At 34.4% G+C, this 26,540-nt stretch overlaps 1 protein-coding gene across 1 annotated transcript in view; it reads right to left on the reverse strand.

The window, feature by feature from the left end:
* The window catches only part of LOC108380457 (toll-like receptor 5), an 80,322-nt gene that overhangs the window by 49,611 nt on the left and 4,171 nt on the right, over positions 1–26,540 (reverse strand). The window contains exon 2 of the mRNA XM_017636831.1: positions 8,511–8,555. The gene's annotated coding sequence lies outside the window, so the exon portion shown is untranslated. The remainder of the gene's footprint in view (positions 1–8,510; positions 8,556–26,540) is intronic.

The raw sequence follows: 26,540 nt of genomic DNA on the forward strand, positions 1-26,540 counted from the left end.
TGTGAGAGCGCTGAAACACTTGCAACGAGTAAAAAAAAAAAACTTGAAAGCAACATTGAAGTTGGTACCAAAGTAGTTGCTTGTAGTAAGTATGTATTATTAATGCCATTGCAGCGAGTGGCAGAAGTACTCGTACATATACATATATGCAGTGGAGCGGCAGCAGCAGCAGTGTGATGACAGTTTTGTTAAAAAGTGCAAAAAACTAAAATCATCATAACCTCAAAGTGTGCGTAAAGGTTGCACTAATGAGCAAGAAATATACGAGTAGATGATAACGAAGCTACAAGCAATGCGGGGCGAATGTGGTCCTCCCTAGTACGTGCTTCGGTGCCACATGGCGTATGAGTAACTGCTGGCTTTAAAGTGCCGGCGGCTTCTTCAGTTATCGTTTGATGGCAAAGACAGCAGCGAACCAATGGTATTTGTAATGCAGGCGTCGAAAAAAAAGAATGCGGCGAAAAAATCGCTACAAAATAATGTCAACAAGTCATCTAAAGTGGGCGCGATTTTTTCTTGCTTACATAGATGATAACAACACTCAACAAGCAGCAACAAAAATGCTAGCACGCATTAGTGGCAACGAAGAAAAAATGGTAAAAGTAATAAAAGTAAATTAGGCGAAGCGGTGTCTTTAGGGGGAGTTTGTGTTCAAGTTGCTTTTCTCATTGCGAATGCAGAAAGTAGGTACTTGACAAGAAGTTAGCACGGACATAGAATGCTGATGGGGAGACGAAAGTGCACTTTAAAGTTATTCTGATTTATCAATGATGCAACTAGAAGTAAGCAAGGTGTATGAAGATTTAAGGGCGATAAGCAATACCCTGGATGGAACTAAATATTTAAAAAAAATATGGTAGTTTGTTTTTTTAATAACTAATTTTTAAAGTAGCACTAAGGCAATGCTTAAGTGCTTTAAAACATCTTCCAGACCTCAAGCTCATTAAAATCAATATCATTCGAAGGCAGCATTATTATTGTGTTCAGATTAAAATGGAATTTCTCAATGGATACCTGCAACTTCACTTCCCTTTACAATCAAAAAACTCAGGACACAAAAACCTGAAAATGCATTATTCTCTCTGCAGCAGCTCAGATATTTGATCCATTTCACCACCTAAATACGCTACGCATCAATTTACTGTTGCAGTAATAGCTCTCATTGCATACCTCGAGTTGGGATGTTCAAGTTCTACAATCACTTAAAAAAAGCGTCGTCCACAGAGCACCAAATTTCTCTACTCCGGTCAAAATTTAAAGTAGCACGGCTTAAGAAGCTCACGATTCCCAATCTATTAATCTATTTATTTGTGGACGAATCTTTCAATGGCACTTTGTAAATAATCGAATTCTTCGAATAAAATATCCTTTACCTGACTCAAAATGGCAGCTTGGTCTTTAACTATTTTACAACAACTTTAACAAATCCAATTAAATGAGATCTTAACAACAAGTATTATAAAATATTAAAATTTCTAAGAAAAGAAAATCCAACAACACCGAAATAAACTTAACAGTTGAAGGCTATCAACAATCAGGCATACCTATTAAAAAATGGGTGGAAGAAATCCAATCGAAACGAACATCCTCATTGTATTTTTGGGGTTTGCTTTTTTCGACCTACCTTGTGTGTGATGTATTTTGGAACGGAACATAATACATTCTACAAAGAACTCAATCATCAATTTATATTTTGTATTGGAATCTAGTCACAGTTTTTAGCCAAATCATAGTACTGTAAACCTAGTATGGCGATATATAGTTAGTATAGTTATAGTGGTATTATAGTTTTAGTTACACATCACTTGTTTGTGCTGCTAACTTAATTAAAAATTCAACCCTTTTTCAAGTGTGCACTTATTTCATGCAAAAAATGCTTTGTGCTTAATAGAAGTTGAATTTACAGTCGAATGTTAATCAATTTAGGATGACGATTATTATGCAACGAGTACCAACGATACAATAATCCACGTGTTTTAACATACTAAACATACATATGTATTAGGATGCTTGTTTTTCAGCGACTATTTGGTTTTGCACTCCCACCTCGAAATGTGGTGGAAAATAACTAAAAAAAAAAAAATACCTTAAAATTTTAGCCCTTACTTTTAATATTTCCCAAAAAGATTTCCCATTCAAAATACACGTAAACTTTGAGTTTTTTTCTTCAAAAGTCTACAGCTTAGAGGAACGCTCTAAACAAGTGTCCATTGTGGCGTAATCCTAGCCACCAACCCACCAGCGAGGTACGATGGGTCACTAAACCCAATTTGTTTTTTATGAAATTCTCGTTTTTTACCCTTATCTCGATAACAAGAAGAGATACAGCAAAAATGCCGATGACAAACTTGTAGGACACTAAATTCACTGCAACAAAGTGTTAAAACAATAAATGCTAACATCGATAGTTGTTGAGATATTCGGCTTCGAAATTGATCAACAATTTCTACCATTTAGCCATGGAAATTCCATACTAACTCAACTTCAAAGCTCAATATCCCAAGAAATAACGGTGCTAGCGATTTATTGATCTAAAACCTTTTTACAGGAAATTGACTGCCCTACAAGTTTGTCATTCGCATTTCTTCTATAGCTCTTGATATTTACAAAAAAAATTGGCGAACAAATTGAGTTTAGTGACCCGTACTACTTCGCTGCTAGGAGATAGGGTTATGCCGAAATGGTCACTTTTGTAGAGCATTCAATTCTAAAGAAACCCCATCATTTTACCGTAGAATTTTGAAGAAAATGCTCAAATATTAAGGGCCCAAATTTTCAGGGTTTTTTTTTAAAAGTATTTTCCACAAAATTTCGAGTTGGGAGTGCAAAAAAAGTAGTCGCCGAAAAACAGCACCCTAATATGTATGTATAAAAAAGCTCTGAAGAAAATACATTTCTTTGCTCTTTTGCAAAATTTACGCATTTGTATATGAATTCGACAACCGCATTAAATTGCCAAATTTATAGAGCCTCTCATTAAACATCAGGTGTGTGACCTAAGTAGATTGCGGTGTGCAAGAGAAGCAAAACCAATAAAAAACAGCAAAAACAAATGTCTAGTACTCCCATTTCCGGCTGCAATACACAACATCTTGCATTACTCATACGCCACGTACAACGACACTTGTTCTCTTTCTGTTCTGCTTTGCTCTGTCTACTCCATCGCTTGTAGTTAAGTGCAATCGTGCGAAATTTTACAAGTTCTTAAATATTAAACATTCGTAAATGTATACATGAGCATATGTGCATAGGTAAGCAGTAAGACTAACGGGCCTATTCTGCGGTGGTAACAAACATTTTGTTAACAGAAATATGCCACACCAGAATTTTTATAAAACTTCATAGCTGAATTACTGAATAAAGTAAAAAGTTACCAAGATTCCTAGAATTGCGGCTACCAGAATTCAATTTTTGATAACAAAATTTCTCGGTTACACAATGTTCGGTAACAAACAAGCAGAATAAGCCCGTAAGTTACCAATTTTGTTTCGGCTTTGCTTTGTTATTTCGTGCCTATAAAGGAAATTTTGCAAAGAATATCTGTATGTGTGGAGAAGGAAAAATAAAAAAATAAAAAAGTAAAGGAGAACAGTAAACAAATAAGGAGCCGAATATAATACATATAACTGCGTTTTTAATTTTTTTCTCTGATATCAGAGTTTTTTTTTTTAAGGACTTTGAAATTTCTAAGATGTGGTTGAAAAAAAAAAATATTTAAGGCATTGTAGAGTAACAATATGGGTATCAATTAAAAGGAAAAATTCTGCAGAATTCAAAAAAAAATTAAATTTTTTGGTACACCAGGATTTATGGAAAAAAATATGTCAAGGACTAATATGTAAACTACCACATCCTCGAATTTGGTAATTCTAACTTTATTAAATTTAGATAAAAAAATTTTACAATTTTCTTTAAAAGATATTGATAATTACAAAATACATAAATGAAGATACTGGAGTCATTACACAGTACAGAACTCGGCTGCATATTGGACCAAACCACTTTTTTTTTTAAGAGATTGAGTCATAAGTAAAAAAGTTTTTCGAAGTTAACCCCCGAAATCGAGATATGAGCCTTTGGTAAAATTTTTTTTTATTATTATATGTAAATAACTTAAAAAAAAAACATAGACGTGGTCCGCATTTTGCTCTTATTTAAATGGTATATAACTTTTTTTGTGCAAACTTTTATTACAGGTGCTATAAGGGGTCAAAGGTCGAGTCGTTGACATATTAAAAACCTTATATTTCAAAAAATTTTGAACTGATTTAAAAAAAAAATGTGTACCGTTGTAATTAAAGCCCATTTCTTCTGATATGCATATATATATGTAAAAATTGGAGAAAAAAAATATTTTAAACAAAAAAAATTACCAACCGATTTTTAAAATATTTACATCCTTGTCAACGCAATCAAACCTTCTTTCTTCTGATATGCGTATTTGTATACTTCGTATATTAAAACTTGAGAAAAACACAAAAAAAGAAAAAAATACCTTTTTTTATAAAAGAAAAATTACAAAAAAAATACTAACCGATTTTTAAATATTTGGTAGCGTTTTAAAGGTGAGTAAAACGCCTTTCTTCTGGTATGCATATTTGTATACTTTGTTTATAAAAGTTTGGGAAAAAACACTTTAAAGCAAAAAATACCCCTTCTTTATAATAAAAAAAAATATTTTAAACAAAAGAATTACAAACCGATTTAAAAAAAAATGGTATCGCTGTAAAGGATACCAGAAAATTTATACTTTCTTAAACCCAAATATTTCTATTTATATACACAAAAAAATAATAATTAAAAACATTTTTTCGCTATATATAAACGCCTGCCCGCCTAGGTGAAAGGTTGGCTACGGCCTTGTATACAAAATAATAAAATAAAATTCTGACGTCAGGGAGAAAAACCAAAAACGCAGTTTTACTATATTTGGCCACCATTTTTGTCAATGTATTCAAAATATCACAGATTTAAAAAAAAAAAACGTTATGTACATTGCTGTGGAATCTTGCAGACTTCTACCACTTTTGCTTGCTGGGTATGCTTAAATACGAATTTTCGCAAATACAACAAACACTCGAATAGATGAAGCTTCAATTTGGCGAATGTAAAACACTTAAAATCAGGCTGAATTGCGAACGAAGTGGAGAGAGACAAGTGCGAGCATGAAGCGTGCAGGCTATGCATGATTGTGTATGTATGTTAGTATGTGAGTATGTGAGTATGCATGTGCATAGCTGCATATGTACATATATATAATATTTAATATTACACCCGTGGTTGCAAGTAACTACATATGTATGTATGTTTGTGTTGGTATGCATACGAATTACATGCAGTTTTCGTGCTGTGCATTTTTTAGTGCAGCACGTGCGCGCTTGCTTTTGCTATAACATTTGTTGTTGTTTTTGCTTATTGCTTCTGCTGCTTTGCATGCATACCGAATGTGACAACATGATTAAATGTAACAACAAGAAAAAAAATTCATATGCACTCCCCTCAAGCTGACAGCAATAAACGCAACAAAAAGTAAAAGCAATAACTAGCGATCAGCTAGGATGGCAAGGTGTGTGGTGTTTAGTTATTTTACGCCTAGATTTGGACAGAAATAAATATTAAAAAAAACCTGTTTATATGTCAGGAACAGAGAAGGGTAAAAGTGTAGCGAACTGATTTCTAGTAACTTGTTGTTCTTTTGTATCTCTTAAAGAGCGTCCCTAACCCACTGTGGCCTAGATACCTTCGGCTTCCTTTATGAATACTAAAAGGGGCCTGGTAGGCGAATTCCTTATAACAAAGGGTTCGACCATTGAAGATTTAAAATAAATCAGTCTTTATCTGGCCAAAGCGAATATTCTCCGACGTTTCATCATCCTCGAGGCAGAGCCGGCATTCCGACTCTGTGATCACACCAATTCGGTGCAAGTCGAATCGCAATTGGTTGTGACCGGTCAGGTACTCAGAAAGTAGCCAGATGTAATTTCTATTTACTAATGTCGTTTCTGTTGAAAGGGTAGCCGAAGACCCTGTCCTGTCTACGACCCCCCACCGCTCCCCAGTGCATCAAGTGCAGTGAGCTTATTTGCCCAATTTTTGCGATCGGGGATTATCACTTGGAACTTTCAGAACAGTCTTCCGAGGAGGTTTCGAACGACCCTACCGCCTACCGTACCTTATCCCTGTCAAAGATGGAGACAGATATGCCTTGACTTCTGGCTCTAGGGAACATGTGTTCCGTGGAGATAGGGGTAATCAGATCATACTCCACCATGGAGCCATCTTGCCTCCTTAGGCGCTCTATCCCGTTGGAAGACAACTTTGATAAAATTTTATGCAGACGGGAGGCTTCAGGCAAAGTTTCTACTATTTCACATTATCGCCTCCATGAATCCCTCTTCGAGCGTATAATAATTTTTTATATAGTCAGAGAGACAGGCCTTATAATGATCCCATTGATACGTCTTTTTGGCCCTGTTGAAAAGTTTCCTGACATTTTTGCGCTTAGCATCCAGTTCCCCGTTTCCCCAGGGAACCTTGCGTATCATCAAGATGGAACTAGCAACTGTACTGTCATGGAGGGATTCTAACAGGACTCTGTTGAGCAGATCTCGGTTCTTGTAATGCTTTTGGAATTTTTATAAATTTGGAGGAATTATTTCTATTCTAGGTATTGTAAAATAAGTTATTAAATTTCTTGACCCACTTCAGCATCATTCCCCAAAAACTTTTTTCAAAAATCCGTGACTTGCTGACATTTTCGTGGTACACCTAACGTAGCCGTACTCTCAAATATTTTAGACACAGGCAAAATGATAGCGGAAGAAATTGATTTTTCATGCAACATTTTTTTATACCAAAAATTTAATACTAAATGCGTACAAATCCGCGCACGCACAAACTTGAGTATATTTGTATGCTATTTCCATGGCGCAATAAATTCTCACTATTCAGGTAATTTATTCGCAACTCATTTGGGTGGTGTAGAGTAGATGCGTAGAATTGAGTTATGAGCCAAAAGTGCAACTAAATTTTACTTACTTAAGTTTGTTGGAAAATTAGAGTTTGCAAATTTCCTAAGTTATTTCTCATAAAGCTAAGCAATTTCATGATTGCAAAAGTTTTAAAATCTGGTCGAATGCCTTTTAATTTTAATGACACCTTAATATTTGAGTAAGTCAACTGAAGTGAGTAAGGCCGCTAAAAATCCTTAAATATTTGATTTATTTGTAGGCCATATATTTTACTCCAAAGAGCACTTTGTCAATAATCTCATAAACTAAGGAATAAGTGTATGTACATATAAATTATAAATATAGTAACTCCATTACTGACTAAATACATCGAGCAAAGTTGCATAAATCCATTGCCACTCTTTTTGAAGCTAAACTCAGTTAATTAATAAGTTCAGTAGGATTTTTTGAAGAGTGTTGCCACTCTCTTAGAAAGCTAAAATCAGTTAATTAATAGGTTCAAATAAAATATTAGAACAAATTGGGTGCCAAACGAAAGAGGCTCGGAAGTGGTTTATTTTGAAAATAAATATGAAGTTGGTTGCCACCTGTTAAAAAATGTTAAAATAAATTGGGTTAAAGCATTATTAAGAAAATATTTTTGACGAGGGTTGCCATCTGTTTAGAAATTCAAAATCAATTTAGTTCACAAGTCAAATGAAATATTTTAAATTCAAATGAGATGAGGATAAGTAAGTCTACTTAGTTTCTATTTGAAAGGGGTTGCCACCTGATCAAAACGGTAATATAAATTTAATCAATAAGTTCAAGGAATATTTTAATATACATAGGTGTCTAACGATATAGGTTTAAAAGTCATTACTATCAAAACTTTTTGACGAGGGTTGCCACCTGTTTAAAAATTCAAAATCAATTTAATTACCAAATTGAGTGAAATAGTTATCATCAAACGGGCGTTGCTTATGTAAGCTTACTTTCAAATTGAAAGGGCTTGTCACCCGCTCGAAAAGGTAAAATCATTTGAAATATTTCGGTATGAGTATCTGATGATAGAGGTTTAAAAAGCTTTATTAAGAGAATATTTTTGGCGAGCGCTGCCACCTGTTTAAAAATTCAGTACTTATATAATAACAAACACATACAACGAAAACAAATGGATTTTAATCCCGAAGTGTTTTTTTTAAATTTTGACTTTTGAATTTTGTTTCATCTGTTGAAACTCGCCTCCTTTTTAGTAAACTTGCAGTTTTCAATATCGTTGGATTCACAAAACTGTAGAAAACCTTTCTAATACATAAATTTTGATCAAGACCGATAGAAAATTAGATTTATGATTTATGATTTAGAAAAAGATTTAAGAAATTGTCAAAATCAGCAAACGAAAGTAGCGATTTGCGGAATGCGCAACCTTTGTTCGTTACATCATATAATTTGATGTTTTGGCATGAGTCAAGTATTCTTTGCTTTAAATTTAATAATTTTTGTTTAAGTATGGAGAGATAACAAAGCGGGTTGTTGATTCATCAAAGCAAAACTTACCACTAGTTGTCTAGATTGGGGCCTAAAAAGTTTGAAGTAGATGATCTGCAAGAAATAGAAAAACGACAGTTATAATTAGCATTTAATATTATATAAAGTGACTAAATAAAGGAATGCATACAGTCGGTGTCAAATGTAAGTGTACGCCCTGTTGTAATATAAAATTCATATTTTCATAAAGTTTAACACTTTATATAAAGTTCACAAAAATTCAAAGAATTTTCATCAAAATTTTTATTTAGAATTTCTAGAAAATTTCCGAGTATGCAGTTTTGTAGCAATTTTAGTAAATAAAGTGCAAGTTTTAAGTCGCTAAAAATTACCATTGATTTTGTAGATGTTGATGCATAAACATAAATAATAAATAAATATGAAATTTTAGCTTGATTAGTACATAATTAAAAACTTTACAGTAGAACAACAAAAACAAATCGATTTAATACTTTTACAAATATCTCGAGAACGGGGAAAGGAAAAAATTTGAAAAAAATCACACATACACACATCAAAATTCTCTATGAAAAGAAATATTTGAAAAAATTTGTTTCTTTGAAAACTTCTCACATACAAATTTTTTGATAAAAAAATTGGTTTTTGAAAATATGCCATAAAATAAATTACAATGGTTGCTCTGAGTATTGCGCAATATTTAAGTATAGTATTATGGGGTGCACTCTACAATAATTTGAGTTATGAATTTTGTTTTCAATTTTCATATTTATTTATTTTTTATGTTTATGCATCAACACACGAATAGTGCACCCCGTCCGTTTTGGTATGGAACACCCCATATATATATATATATATGTGTATCTGCATTCATACCCATACTCCATACTCGATCACATGTATGTAAACGTGTGTATATGTAACTTCGAAATATTCTACGTTTCTTAAATCTCAAGTTGCTTTTCTTGCAGCCATCCTTAGGTCTTTGCGCATTGAGTATACTTATTTAGAATTTACTGTTATGCACATATGCATTTGTAATTGTATTTGAAGCTTATCGTTATTTGTATTTAAGTGATTGCACCTTCTACTACACGCAACGTGGTGCTACCTACATACATATCTATTTGCTGTTGTGCGCCATGGCGTATGAGTGCCATAAATAAAGGTGTTAAGGCGGCTTGCGTGCTGCGTGCTGCGTGCAGGCAAGTGTATGCTTCTTTATATCAAATGTATGTACGTTTGCGGGCGAATGTGAACAAAAAAGTGTGCAATGCGCATTCAAATAAATTGGCGGTGGTACATTTTTTGCCAATTTCTATATTCCCATATACCTTTATGCATTCATACATTTGCCAGTAAAACGCTTATTTACATTAGCCTTACTTATTTACATATATGTAGGTATGTATGTATGCATGTATGCACATCCGCAATGCTTGTCTGCCATTTGCATACATTTAGGAAATACTTGCTATTCTTAAATTGAAAGCTTTCCTTCCTGCCAGCCAGCCAGTCAACCAACCTTGCCTATCCATCTTCTCACTCTTCCTTGCACTCTGCTTTATTGGCCACCTGCTGTCTCTTCTGGTACTTAGTCCCTGCAGTGCTTGGCTTTTAGCATTCGTTCGGCATGTTGCCGCACATTTCTTTGCTTTTGCAACTTGACTTCCGTTTGCCACAAAGCCACAAGCACAAGTGGCTGCAAATGCTGCGGTTGCAAATCTTGGCCACTCAAATTACACTGCTTGGTGCATTCTCTATCGCACTCACTGTTCGACTGTAAGAAATCGATGCCATTCTTTTATTTGAAATTCTCTCTAAATAACTACAACTACTGTTCTTGCTTTGCAAGCATGTGTGTTTGCTTGGGTTTTATGTTCTGAATTTTTGCTTCTGATTTTTACAATTTTTTCACCTTTGCAATCAAAGATTTTTTGGTGAAGATATCAATTTCTCTTGTACGTACTGGATTTTATTTTCCTTACTCATCGTTTGGATTTTCGGTATGCAAGCTATGCAGTCAATATGGAGTATTTGCCCATGTTTTGCTGATAGGATGGATATACACATATGTATGTACGTTGTATGGCAATTTTATTTTCCCATGTAATTCGATTTATGGTTCAGCTCTTTTCCAAATTTACTCAATGCTTTGGGTAAAGTTAAAATTACCAAAACATAGTTTTTTTTTTGGAAGAAATTCAAGCTGGATATAAAGGGAAAGGCAATACAAACCATTTTGATAAATGTTACAGAAAATTCTTTTGCTATTGATTGTAGAAACTAAGAGAAATTAGTTCTTTAACAGCCTGGTATTAAAATTAAAAAAGTTTACTGTAAAGTTTAAGCTTTTGCTTGTAATTGCTTATTTTGTTTATTCAGGGTTTCCAAGCTTAATTTTAACGATCATGCTTATTTTGCTTATTTCAATGCATAAAGCTTAGTACGGGCCTTCTAAGAAAACGGCCAAGAAATAAATTGCTATTATTTCGTGTGTGTGAATAGCAGTGTCCAAGGAGTTTTGACATCTGATATTTTACAGACTGCTGGAAACAAGGGTGCCAAACTTTAGCAAACCATAGCAGAAAGAGTAGCAAATTTCTTAATAACTTCGTGCTGTTTAAGAAAGTTTGGCTCAATACATTTTTCTTGACCATTTCTTGGACGTTTTTTTTTTTTATTTGTCGAGATTTGTAAAGAAATGCTTACAAACAATAACAGCTTCAGTTACATTTCTACTTGAATACAAAAATTTAAAACCAATGGTTTGTCTCCAAGGGAAGGAATTGGTGTTATTGAAGAGACTAAAAATAATCGACTCAAATGGATAATAGCGAAATGAAAAAAAAAAAATAAAACGACTAGTGCACTGTAATTTTCAATCCTTGAAATATACACTAACCAGAATATGTCTTCGTACAGTGTTTTTTTTTTTTAGTTCATTCTGCATCACATAGCATATAAATTAGTGATTCAAAGTTTTTACAAAGTTTAGGAAAATTCGACAAATTTTCACCAAAATTTTCAACTTTTAAACCAAATTAGAATATGTCTCCGTACAGTGTTTTTTTTTTTTTTAGTTCATTCTGCATCACATAGCATATAAATTAGTGATTCAAAGTTTTTACAAAGTTTAGGAAAATTCGACAAATTTTCACCAAAATTTTCAACTTTTAAACCAAATTAGAATATGTCTCCGTACAGTGTTTTTTTTTTAAATATTTGCAATGTTTTTCGTAATACATTTTTTTCGTTAATTTGTTTTAGATTAATATAGTTAATATAGTTCATTCTGCATCAAATGGCATATAAATTAATGATTCAAAGTTTTTACAAAATTTAGGAAAATTCGACAAATGTTCAACAAAAATTTTCAACTTTTTAATATTTTTATTGAGCATTGTACCACGATTGTTTATTAAGAAAAATTGAAAAAGCAACAAAGTCTAAGCGGTAATAGCGGCAAATCAGCTGCACTTGATAGTAGTTGGTTGAATAGGGAAAATGAATTAGCAACAAGAGTTTACGGGATGTACATAGCTCAGTGGTTAACGCTTCTGACTTTGAACATCGAATTCGCAGGTTCGATTCCTGCTGAAGTCTAGAAAAAAGAAGTCTGATGAGGAGATGTGGTGATCTCCGAAATAGTGCTATAACTTCTACCGCTTAGACTTTGTTGCTTTTTCAATTTTTCCTAATAAACAATCGTGGTACAAAGCTCAATAAAAATATTAAAAATAAAATGTTAACAAGCCACAATAACATTGACAAATACATAGTTTAGGAAGAGCCTGCCTGAAACTATACAAAAAAGCAAATAAGCAAATGGATGTATAGAATTGACAACAACAACCACGCTGTCGAGTTTAAATAGCGGCAAATCAGCTGCACTTGATAGTAGTTGGTTGAATAAGGAAAATGAATTAGCAACAAGAGTTTACGGGATGTACATAGCTCAGTGGTTAACGCTTCTGACTTTGAACATCGAATTCGCAGGTTCGATTCCTGCTGAAGTCAGAAAAAAGAAGTCTGATGAGGAGATGTGGTGATCTCCGAAATAGTGCTATAACTTCTACCGCTTAGACTTTGTTGCTTTTTCAATTTTTCTTAATAAACAATCGTGGTACAATGCTCAATAAAAATATTAAAAATAAAATGTTAACAAGCCACAATAACATTGACAAAAAAATTTTCAACTTTTAAACCAAATTTTTAGAATTTTTTTTTGATTATGCAGTTTCGTAGCTCACTCAATTTTAGTATTATAAAGTACAAGTTCTAAGTGGCTAATAACTACCGTTGATTTTTGAGAGTTTTTTTTTGCTGATGAAGTTGCCCATTTTCTCCATATAGCGGATGCGTGATAGTTTTTTTTTTGTATGGGAAAAAATTCCGAGGAGCGCCACTCAGTGGATTTTATTTCCGAAAACTCCGATAAAGGCCCAAAAATCTCGAAACAATTCAAAAAATTCGCAAACAGTTCCGAATATTAAAATTAGTCCCGAGAGCCCCGAAACAGGTCGAAAAATTCCAGAGTAGTCACAATAAACCGAAATATGTAGTGTCCCAAAAAAGTTTTTATTAGCGGGCACTATGGTGTAGTGGTTAGCAGTGCGCAGTTAGCATTCCGCAGGACCTGGGTTCAAGCGCGGTTTAACCCAACATCAAAAAATAAGAAAAAGTAAAAAAAAAATGAAGATCCCTCCTCTTTGTGTGACAATATCAAGGCGCACGCTGCAAATTGGCGAAGAAGCTCGGCCAAACACTAAGGGCTAGTTTTCCAGTGCGAGTTTAATGCCTCTACATAGTTTAAATGTTTTGTTGGGCAACACTGTTTTTTCTTTATACAGATACAAAACCTCAGCTATTTATTTTAAATTTTGATACGACCGCGTTTTAAGTTCTGAAAGATTATAGACGGAAATTTAAAGTAAACTCTAACTCAAGTTACGTTTGTTAACTTTCGCTTATACAAATGAGTCTTTTTTAGTGTATTTAAACAATTAAAATTTTTTTCTAATATGTCATCTAAAATTTGGCAGCTGACTACAAATATACAACTCAACAGCTGATAGTTTAAACTCGGTTTAACCCACCCAGATTGGGCATTTAAACTTAGTTTAAACTACGCTTAAATTTGACTGAAAAACTGAAGACTTCCTCTCGCTTAGAATTTCCTCCAATCCCGTTGAAAGCACATTTCCCATGTGACCTTGCAACAAAGTTCAATTCTGCCAATTATTTCAAGGCTTTTTCGTGATTTCAGATCTTTAGTACAGTTAATATGATTTATTATACGCCTTCAGAGCCCATTTGGGTGCTTAATTTTTTTTGATGATTGTTGATGGACAAATTTTAAATGTATTTAAAGAGCAGCAGTTACTTTCGGTCCCTGATTAAAATTAAAATTAAGATGAAGATAAAAAAATGTTATCATTATTTTGAAGAAAAATAATCATTTCTCTCCAGAGCTAAGTTCAGTTGATATATACTAAGTACATATGCACGAGCATGTATGTATTGCAAGAGAGCAAAATGTTTTTTTTTTTTATTATCCCTAGCGACAGCCATCTATTTGTGCACATGATTCCATGCAAATTGTATTCGTGCATGCCAGCATATTTTTGTAACCACTGCTTTGTACACTAAGGCTTTCTGCACATTGTTCGTCCAATCATAGTTGATTCGCCCTCACAATCATTATTACATGACGACGACACCTTCGCACACTCGGTAATAATATTTCGCACACGCTTAAACTCTCACATTTATTAAATTTTATTGCAATTATCTACTTTTTAATAATTTCCACAGATTTAATGCAAAAAATACTAATTCTTATGCAATTTTAATGCAATTATTAACTTTTTCACTGTGTGTGGAGATAGTCTCATACAGCTGATATACATACACATATATATTTCTTTACCACATTTGGAAGTTTCGACAAAAAATTGATTGCTGCAATATTCTTCAATCCTTCCTCTATTATACTCACAAATCAGCAATCTCTCGATGTCACTTTGTGGCTTATTTTCAGATCATTTTGATTGTGGTTTTACTCAATCAACTACTCGTACATACATACATTCTCTTCATACTGCGCTCGCCGCGCGATTGCTACATTCGCCTCCTGGGCATTGGCATTAATGTTGGCATGGAAATCAGCATCAAAAGAAGACATACTGATACAGATTGATCAATAATAGAATAAGAAAATTCTGTGACACTGCACCTCGCATGCTTTGCGAGTACATACCCAACTCAGTTGCTGCAATTTGCTAAGAAGTTTTTGCCACAAACGAAGCCAATTTCCCCTGCAGCAACTTCTTGGCAATATATTTTATTGAATATCAATAAGCATTTATATTTACAAAATTGCCATAGCAGTTGTTGCAATTACTGGCAAATAAACAGTGTGACAAAACCGAATGAGTTGTAGTTGTGCGTGCCATTGGTGAAGTATGATGGAGGGAGGGAGCAAGTTGAAGAAGGATAATAATATCTATCTACTTAAAATGTAGTCTCTTAGAAAATCTAAGTGGATATTATTGGCTTGTGACAGAATGATAGCTTATGTACTCGTTTGTTTAAAATTACACTACTTCAAACTAGTTAATGGAAATGTTAAAGGATACGGCCGCAAATGTTATGAGACAAACGGTACAAAGTATGTATTCATATACATATACTCATGCTTAATGCACTAAATCGACCGCATTCACGATTATTTATACTTTGCTATAGAATCCTCAATTTCCAGGATATTGATAGGACGCTAGCAACCCTTCTCTTTTCAATGCTTTCTCCATTCATAGCTAAGCCGTACCTTTCATCTAAGCAAAACTTTACGTTTCACTCTACTCCCCTCTGGATACATATGTAAGTAGTAAGTTATGACCCTTTATATAATTCACATTGGCATCTTACTTACTCACTCATTCATTAAAATACAATTTTGCATACAAAATGAATTATTCCAACCCAACGTAAAAAAATTCTCCGATGCTTCTCTACTGCGCTCGACGACTGACCTATGTATCTATTTAATTTTTCATTCATTTCAAACAAAATGATAAATGGCTTGTACCTAATGAAATGCTAAAGTATCCTTCGAAACTACATAAATAGAATATTTATTAAACAAATTTTGGTTGCATGCAAATTAATGTGAAATTCTCCTGTTATTGCAATGGTATTTGTTAGAGGAAACCACAACTAAGTAATTTGAGCGCTGCCACTCTGGGCGGCTATTAAAATCCGATTATAGTAGCTTGAGTTTGAAAACAGTAAAATTGGTGTATGCACTATATACTTACATACATACATGCATATATTTAATGTAATGAATGAGTAATGCAAAAACAGTTTTATATGTAGATGCATATACAGCGACTCAAATCAATTACCACGCGTTCATTTTCTTTAAATATTCGTAATGTTTGTCGAGCTAAATTTTTATTTTTTTTTGTTATTTTTCTATAAAAGTTTCGTCCCACTTTGTACAAAATTTAGAAAAATCTAACAAATTTTCATCAACTTTTTATTCTGAATTTTTAGAAAATTTTTGGGTATGCAGTTTTACAGCCCATACAAATTTAGTCCAACGGCTAAAAAATCGCGTTGATTTTTGAATTTATTTTTTTTTGGTGACGGATTTTTGCACTGTTTTCCTTATAAACATGAATTTCTTATGAAATAAAACGCGGGAGAACGTTCGCAAAAAAATTTGTAAATATCAACGCCAGTTTTTGTAAATTGCACTTGTTATATTAAAAAAGCCGAAAAAGTAGCCTCCAAAAAAAGAAAAAACTCAAAAATCAACGCGATTTTTTAGCCGTTTAAAACCTGCACCTCATTCGACTCAAATTGTATGGGCTATAAAAATGCATATCCAAAAATGTTCTAAAGGTTCACATTCAAAAATTAAGTTTTGATGAAAATTTGTTGAATTTTGCTAAATTTTGTATAAAGTTTGAAATTTTGATTTATACGGTTTTGGTTAAGTCTTGGACTATATTTTTATAGAAAAATAGCAAAAAAAAAAAAAATGTAGCTCGAAAAACATTACAAATATTTGAAAAAAATTAACAAGTGGTAATTATTTGAGTCACTGTAAGTATGTATGTACATTTCGCAAATGAGTGTGAAACACCCTTAGGGCCAGTTTTTCAGTGCATGGCCGTGGTTTACTCTAAGTTTAAACGCCCGATCTGGCTGGTTTAAACTCAGTTCACTTAATCTAAGTTTAAACTGGCACTGAACAGCAACTTTTAAACTGGTGGCAACAATTTGGCAACATTCAGTTACTTATTAATTTAAAAAAAAAAAAAAAAAACTTTAGAAATAAAATTTACTTAAACTGCTCTTATTAGACATCCATACTGAAGTGTTTCATTTAAAATGTTAATTAAATATGATTTTGAATTTCGAAATAGGTGGCACCCCTCTTCAAAAATATTTTCGTAATAAAAAGCGGTTTATCTTTGTATTTTGCATTCAACACGCTTACCTTATGCACTTCACAGATACTTTTTCATAGTTAAAAAAAGAAATAATAAAATAAAATTAAGGTAGCGCTTGACGGAATTCGAACTCGGCACCTTCTGGAAGTTAACAAATAGCGGTACGCTTCTCTGCACGATCAGCCGACTACGCATTTAAATAACATCATATTTTTCGAACGTTTACCGGATATGTAATTTAATGAAAATTATAATCGCTTTCTATTCATTTCCGGACACCGAAAATTGTACTAGATGCTGGATGGGATGTAATAAGATTTTTGTGTTAAAATCAGAGACGAAAATAACTGGTGCAGATTAAACACATTTAACACAAATTTTGGCTTCACCAAATACTAGATACAAAAGTATTCAATACTTAATAAGTACATCTTACGACTTGATTAAATACTACATACTTGCTACTTAGTATAAAAATAAATGATTTCCAGATTTTCTTTACTATTTCAGGTCAGTGGGACTACTTCAGAATTTCGAGATCCCCGCGACGATTCGGTATTTTCTGAAATGTTTCGTGATTTCGGAGACTATTTCAGACTTTTAGGATTTTTTGGACTCTCGGGACTGTTTCGGGATTTCAGAAATAAAATTCGCAGAGGTGAGATGAGTTGGGTTGAAGTGAGTTCAGAATAGTTGAGTTGAATTGAAGTGAGCAAAGATCAGTGTTCGGACTACTGAAACTCGATTCGGGAGTAAATAACCCGAAAAATCGGAGCAAAAATGAAATTTTCGGAGCAGATTAACATTTTTTTATTAAATAGTTTAAGGAAAAATTGTTACATCTTTAGGTACTTTTTCAATTCATCAATTTTTGTGTTCTATACTAACGCATTATTGTGTATATAAGTATATACATATATACATTACAGTTAATTTTTGAGCTCATCACATTGTATTTACATTCTAATTGTAAAGCATTGGCACGGAATGCTTGTAAATCAGCTTACTTAATCCCTAAATAGTATTCAAAACAAACCTTCCATCAATAAATTTATAATTAAAAAAAATTAAGTAAATAAAAAAGTAAGTAAATTAAGTAATAAAAAAAAAAATTAAGTAAATTAAGTATAGTAATTAAGTAAATAATAGTAAGTAATAATTAAGATTATAATCAGACGGCGTATAAATTTCTGACCTTTGGTTTAACTTTCAACTGTTACGATATTAAGCCTGTTTTGTATTTATTTTCAACGGGATTCATCTCTGAAAATTTTCTTTCGGCAGCAGCACTACTGTGTGGTAAAATAGCTAACGTCAGCATATACCTACACAGCCTAGTAGCTAAACATACACCTTTCCAAAAAAGTTTTTTGGTCCTTAATCAATCCCTGGTTTTTGGAAATAAAAAGTGATTCCGCAAGGAATGCTAAGGAGTAAAAGAGACAACTTTGGTTACACCTTGCTATAAAAATCCTTGGCCACAGAAGTTATGGAGCAGAAATTTAAGAAGTAGCATATCGGAGTAGATGTACTCCGATCGGAGCGAACTCCGAACGCTGGCCTTGCCTGTTGCTCGGTGAGTTGCGCAAGCTCAAAGCAAACTAACGAGCAAGCGAGGGGCTAAAATGAGGTAAATCGGAACCATGGTTTTTGGGGAGTGAGGCTGGAGTAACAGTGCATAGCCAGAAATGAATCTGCGTCGTTCCGGTTACTAGACCCAACTATCGGGGGAACGCGGGCATTTTCAAAATATTTGATGGCATCATCTGCGTTGCCTTGTCCTACGAGCGATGCCATGACGATCTATGTTTCAGTCAAATAAATGTTAAGGGCATTAAAAATCCAGTTGAAATCAGTGCAGTGGAATAAGATTACTCTATTTCACGAATAATCTCACTACCTTTTTTACATTTTAAAAATTTCCATTGCAAGCTTTCTTGTAATTACATTAAAGCAGCCAGAAAGTCAATTAACAATTTTTGTTCGTCTGCTTTAGCTTCACTATCTCGCTACGCTTTTTCCTGATACATACATATACATATTTAATTTTTTATTATCTGAACTTTTCTTTGAACAATTTTCCATTTAGCCAATAGTCCAACTTTCCAAATAAATTCCACCCATTTACTGAAGGCAAATGAGCTGTAGCCACCCAACAAATGGCCCATCGGCGGCGCTTGGCCACACTAAAATCCTTGCAAATATGCAAATTCAGCAACAATGCAAATGCGTTTTTCCAGCCAGCCAGCCAGCCGCCCAGCCGCCAGCCACTGTGTGGCCACTCTCCTACACAACTACTTATCAGTGATAATAATGTGCACAGTTACAAAGGTACTACTACCACATAAATGTGCTTACGTGCATACCTCTGTATGTTTGTGTGTATGTATGTATGTATTTATGCACGTTAAGCACTTGGTAATACTTGTTCGTTAATGCATAAGCCTCAATATACAAATGAGATGCCATCAGTTTTGCGGTTCCGGCTGCTGTTCGCCGCACTGCTCTCTATGCTTCTAAGCGCATAGTCGTCTATGGCCGTTGTTCTCGTCGCATAATCTGGCAATTTAATTAAGTTAACGCAAAAAAATGTCCTGCAATTAGTCTCAGTGTGGTGTCTCAGCCTGTCCACCCACACTTCGTCGAACAAGAAAATGCTTCCAACTGGAAAAGGCAATGAAATTGCCAAGCCTCTGCTTTACAATGGCAGTGTGTGGAAGTTTTTGGTAGCTATAGAAGAGGCGAGAGTTGGAGTTGCTGAATTTGTTATGTGTTAATGTGAGTTGTTGCTATTGTTTTTCTTTTTTTCTCTGTGCGTGTATGTAGTTGCAAGTTAATGTAGAGGAAGCACAAGAAAAATGGCCAAAACGCACTGCAACATTTCCATTCATTTTCACGAGTGAATAATACCAAATGCACTCTCGCATATGGAAATTGCAATTGGTGAAGTTGTACAGTGCGATTGTAGTTGTTATTGCGGCTGGTAGTAGAGGTTTTTTTTTTTGGTTGCCCACATTTACGCTTTTGCTGCAGATTTACTTACCACACAGATAGTTGGTTGCGTTTTTGCTTTTTTGCTAACCTTGTCAGAGATTGGCGTGGAGGACGAATGAACTTTAATATATTCGTTTGAGAAGAGAGAGTAGAGGGAAGAAAAATGATGAGGAAGTTAAATAATTGAAGAAGCAGCTATACTTTCTTTCTTAGATAAGCATATAAAACAATGCTGCAGACCTCTAGTCTCGGCTATTCGGAAAATTCTTTACCCACAGCATGTTTTCTTAGTTACAAATGGAATACGGGTTGTATGGGCATAATGCTGTAGCGCAGTGGTCGCATCTTCTGACTACTTAACTGACTTACCTTCGAACTTACATATGTACATTAGGGTGGTCCAAAATAAGTAAAGTCGGAATTTTAATGCTGTCACCCCCTAGGATTGTTCTATATCGAAAAAAGTATACCGCTATTTTTTTCTATACAAATCCGTATAGATTCTTCAGCTTTGTAGTAGATTTGCTACGATTTTTGACGAAAATTAGAAATTTACTACGCTACTCCGCTTTACCTACGATCTACTTCGGTTTTCTTCGGTTTCGGGTTTCAAATAATAAGGAGCACTTACTGCAGTATCTGAACTCAGAAAATTGTCTTAGGGCCGTTTTTTTCAAGTAGGTTTTAAAATTTATGTGGCCTTCAAACACATTTTTCGCTAAAAAATACTACACTTTCTTTAAATAGAAGAGGCCAAAGAGGGATTGTCTTCCAATTACACCGTACGTAGATATGTATGTGATTTTTTAACTTTTGAAATTTTCTAAAAAATAGATTCCCAAGGCCATGAAATAGTATTCAAATGTAGACAGTACCATGGCACATTAAACAGGTAGTATCAGTAGAGCAAAAACAACATTTGCGTGTATTTTGTTGTTGCTTCTGGTATCGAAAGTGTCAAAAACTGTTCTGAATTTTTTCTTCTAAATCAAAGCGTGCCATGTGAAATACAAAAAATTATAAAAAATAAAAAATTGAAATTGGAAAAAATAAAAATTGATGCAACTTTCTTTCCTAGTAAATTTGTTTGCTTCTCGAAGCATTGATCCATCCTTTGCAAGGCCCAGTAATCAGCGGTCGTGCTGCCGAGTTGGGCGAACGTTCCAAAAGCTGCTATTCAATCGCTTGTTTTGTATGGAAAAAGGTTTCACATGCAAATGGATTTTAACAATTCAGAATTTTTGTGAGAAAAAATTAAAAATATTTGACATTTTCGAGACCAAATAATTTGAAAATAAATCAAATCAGCTGCTCTACTGATACTACCTGTTCAATGTACCTTGGATAGTACGCATTCTCAGTTTTTTTGAGATATTGGCCTACTAAGTTTTTGATTTTATTTGACTTAGAAGGTATATCGTTGTCATCAAACACATCTTATTCTTAATTTTTGATGCTTCATTTGTTCAAGGACTCCCTAAAATTTTTCCACGAATACTTTTTTTGAGCACTTCAGCAGTCCTATTTCAAAAAAAAAAAAACTTGGCAAACTTCGCATTCTTTGTTCATCGAAAAGGGGTAAATTGAGCGCGCTACAGTGAATATGGTCGGATTGGTCCACTTACTGTTGGTAGCTGCTCTAGCCATGCCCCAACCTCTTGAAACATAGCAATCGCTGGGGAGGCTGTATGTTTTCACTAATTCTATCTTAGACATCTTTCACTCGGCCAAACGTTGGGTATACAATTTTGACAACAAAACCCAGAAGTATGCCTTAGAAAGCAGTTACAATAACAACATTAAAAGCCACTACATTAAAACAACAACGAAGTATACAAATAAAGTGGCCGCCTAAGTGTTTGTGGAGAGCTGCTTAGCAAATTGCCAGGGTGTGCGTACGAGTGTGTGTAGCTGTATGCATATGTGTGCGATTGCAAGGAACAACTTGAATTATGAGCGGATAAAACGTGTATGCGAGAGTGAAATGTAGGAACGATTTATATTTGTGTGTTTGTGTATGTGGGTGTGTGGATGTGTGCGGGTCTTTTAAACTGCAGTTACCCACACACTCACTTATCGTAAATCACACAAGCTCATTCTTTAGCCGCCCAAAAAGTTAAAACGAAAAAAAAAAACAACATAGCAATCATGGGCAAGCGACAAGAGGGGCATTAGCTGGATAAACACTAACTAAGTAGGGTGGACGGTGTTAGGCAAAAGGGCCTTTGATTGCATCGTGGCCAAATGCTAAGCCAGAATTTGCATTAAGCTTGAAATACTGGGAAAGTCAAAATGGAGTAAAAGGAGCGTTGAACACAGACAACTTGCATATGCAACGCTTACAAACTTACACTACACAAACGCAGACGACTGGCAGACAGACATGGTTGGAAATATTTAGAAGTGTATGCACTTACACTTATGCAATTGTGCATATGTATGTATGTGTGTTTGCATGCTGCCCGCCATTCAACCGACTAACAAAAGGCCAATGCCATTGTGCAGTTTAGAAAGCCCCTACTGTAATGCATACAAAGTGCAGTCTTTGAAACTTCATTCTACATATGTACATATGTATGTAGTATGTACTTATGTGTGAGTGCAAACATTTTGTATTGCTGTGTAAGTGTGCTTGTGGTAAAAGGAAATAAAACGGAAACTGCATTCATTTCCGCTTCCGACAGTGACGCTTTAACTTTACAATTTACATAAAATCACTTACCGACACGCAAATGCCAGGAAAGTGACACACAAACACAAAGGTACACATGTAACATGCCGCTGGGAGAGTGTTTAAATGTGTAGCATACTATTTGCATTCATTTATGCAAAGGCCAAATTTATCTAACATACGTCGTACATATATATTTGAGCAGCTGCATGCATGTAGATATGTATAAATTTATTTGAAAAACAAAAATTTCATTTAGTCTATTAAAAATTAAATTCATGTTTTAGCAAATGAATGAATAATAATATTTTGGGCGCCCGCATGGCAGCTGGATCTTATTACAGGCCTTTTCACGGCAGAAATACCATACGGCCATTGACTGCCGAGGGGCGGCCGCTGCCTAATGGTTCAAAATTGGCATTTACTGTTCATAAATCACTGGAGCCTTCATTTTTTTGTTTTTTTAAGTAGCAGTTTTGAAGAAAACCGATTCTTCTGTTCCAGTTAATAAATGCAACATTATAAAAATTAGTTTAAAACAAGTGCAGGGTTACCCTAAAACAAAAAAATTTAAATATTATATTATAAAAACATTTTCACCATTTAATTTTTTCTCTTTTTAGGTTTTAGAAATATTTTGGGTAGGTAGTTTTATAGATCACTAGATCGTTCTCAGCCGCTTCGGTGACTGCATGAAATTTTTACGTGCAATATTAGGTTTAATTTATTTCAATTAAACTCAACATACTTAAATTATGCGAAAAGCAGGAGATTTTAATTTTTCAGCTATCTTCAAAATATTTTTAAACTTAAACTATCTACCTATAAACCTCTCTCTTGTGATACCTTTTCATACTCACATATGTACTTGGAGTTTAGAAATGAAGCCATTTCATAACCATTTTGATTGATACCCCCATATTGTAGTAATTCATTGAAATTATTGAATTGTTAGAATTATTTATTAACTGGAACAAGAGAATCGATTTTCATCAAAATTTCCACTTTTTCTGCACTTTGCACTAAAAAATTTATTATAAAAAAAAAAAAATCAAAAATCGCGCTCAACTGGTCTCTTGCTAATTTGATAAGCTTTTATTAAAAAAAACCCAATCAAATTGTTTGGAAAGAAAGTCACCAGTGGACTATGAACAATAAATTCCAATTTTGAACCACTGTGCGCTGTAGAAAAAAAACTTTTTATAATTTAGATGTTGTGGAATTAACGAAGACCAATATTTTCATTGTGATTTTTCATGGTTTCGCGGAAACAAAGGCTTATATCTATGCAAAGGGTTAAAACAGATGAAAGAACGAAAAAAATTTTATATTGATTCCCCATTGATTTTATGTGAAAACTCATTAATAACAGTACCTTTAAAAGTACGAAGAACTACTTTTGGTATAAATTTTCTACTAGAAAAAAATACATTTCGTAGAGAAAATCTACTTGCTTGCCTTTCTCTTTCATAGGAAAATAAATTGTTTCTTATCATAAAATATTTTCAAATTATTTAAAAACAAAAGACTATAGAGATAAACTCACCCATTCATCCAAACCAGTGATTCTCAAAGTGGTCCAGGGTGGGCTCGTTATCTCAGTAGCAAGTTTGTAACTGCGTTTTGTGTAACCCGGCAGAAAATCGGGACTATTTTACAACTAGTTTAACACCATTTCGTGTCTAGTGCGGGATAATTTCGGGACCATTTCGGGACTATTTCACGACTAGTTTAGCACCATTTCGCGACTAGTACATAACTACTTGAAGACCGTTTTGGGCCTAGTTCTGGATCATTTCCAAACTAGTTCAGTACTATTTCGGGATCATTTTGGGACTAGTAAAGGACGATTTCGAGACCATTTCAGAAGAGCATTTATCCCTTACTCTCTATCTAATCTGCCTTGACATACTGACAAACTTTGATATGCAAATTACTTACAAGCAGATATGGCGAGTTTTAATTGACAAAGCGGCCGCTGTGTAGTGGTTAGCACTACGCGCTACCATTCCTCAATCCAAGCCCGGTTCAACCTAACATCAAAAAATAAAAACAAAAAAGTGTTTAGCGGTCGCCATGAAAAATAGCTTCTCATAAAAATAAAATCACCGTTCGGAGTCGGCGTACACTCCGACACTTTGTGAGACAACATCAAGGCGCACGCCACAAATCGGAGGAGAAGCTCGGCCAAACACTAACATACATACATACGTGTGTGTGTAAGCGCTAATCTATTATTAAAACAAAGATTGGATTTTTAAAGATTTCCGATTGCGATTTCTTATTTAAAATATTTTCAAAACCATAACTTTTATCAACACTAAACCACTGTACAGCCATAGTCTCGCTTACTCACATGCGGTTAACCAATATGGCGACAGTGGCATCACATATGGTACGTATATCCGGCAAAACGAACACAAAAGGCCGTAAACTTGGGTAACTACTATTTCACAAAATATATGGCAGCATTTCCATAAATTGTATGGGCACATACGTTATTAATGTAAGTTTGTAGTTTGTAGTTTGCTGCCACCATGTGATGGTACTTAGGTACTCCCAAGTTGTGCGCAAAGTTACTTCGGAGAATAAAACAAAAAAAAAGAAGAAAAACTAAAGGAAAATGTAAAAAAAAAAAAAAAAACAACTAGAAGAATAAAAAAAGCACAAATTTTGCAGTTTCAGATTTCGAGGTTACCACACTACCTTGGCCCTTAGCTGCTGGCATTCGACGCTTGACGGCCCCTACGTACGGCTGCTGCAGTTGCTATGTATGTTTGTATTGTTGAGGTGCAAGAAGGTTGGAATGTACCATACATACTAATATTTGTATGTATTTGTGTAGGTATATATTAATGGCTGGAGCTCGAAGGCGGTCGACCGGATGCAACGCATCTTGGGAGTTTCTATTGTTGCTCTAATGCTATTACTCGTTGAAATATACAAGTGCGCATTCATACATATGTAAATATGTAGATATTTACTTAAGTGCTAAGAAATAGATATATTTATGTACATACAAATCGTAGGTATATATCTATGTATGTAGATATATATCTGTACACCTTTGCTTGCTACGAATAGCAATTTGCGTGTTTATCGACATCCACAATCTGGCTTTCTGGCCAACTTAAAACGTCTGAAATCACTTTTAGTTAGCTTAGTTGAATGGGTATACAAACCGTGAAGCTTTTCAAATATAATACAAGAGTAGGCATGTGGGTATAGTCATTTGAATTCACATACATATTTATATTAAAAACAGTAGTTGGACACATGAGAATAATCGATTATTTTCACACATCCCATAACCAGCGCCAACACTTTAAAGGGAGCACCAAAATCTGTAAGGGAGAAAATTTTAAAAAGTGCAAGAAAGTTGAGGAACTCCGAGATTACTTTGAAAGTTTTGCAATTAACTCTTAGATAAATCAGTGATGTTAAAGAGATTTCTAATAAGGCCGTTAAGAGTACCACTAAGGGCCTGTTACTCAATGTCTGGTTAACATAAATCTTCGATTAAACATTGTTATCGACGTTACCGACTTCGAAGACTTTCCGTTTAAGAAAGAGCATGGATCGCATCAAAGTTCAAACAAGTGAACATTAGTTCGAGAAGTTTGTAGCGATTAAGAGTCGAGATTCTCAACATCCATAAAAAGTTCATTCCATCGACCTGCAGTGGGACTACGCTAAGTTTCTGGCTTCAAAATTCTTATGATAGAGAGCAAGGGGGCCTAAGCTGACTTTTACGTTTTAACATCTTGAAGCTGTTCTTAGACGAATAGAAGCGGGGCTGGAAAACGGAGAATTTGTGTTGCGGGTCTTCCTGGACATGGCGGCAGCCTACAAAAGTGNGGGGGGGGGGGGGGGGGGGGGGGGGGGGGGGGGGGGGGGGGGGGGGGGGGGGGGGGGGGGGGACTAGGTAGCAGAAGTGTTTCGGTACAG

Source organism: Rhagoletis zephyria, unplaced genomic scaffold, assembly GCF_001687245.7.
Source record: "Rhagoletis zephyria isolate East Lansing unplaced genomic scaffold, Rhagoletis_zephyria_1.1 Rzeph_scaffold_00126, whole genome shotgun sequence".
NCBI classification, from domain to species: Eukaryota; Metazoa; Arthropoda; class Insecta; order Diptera; family Tephritidae; genus Rhagoletis; species Rhagoletis zephyria.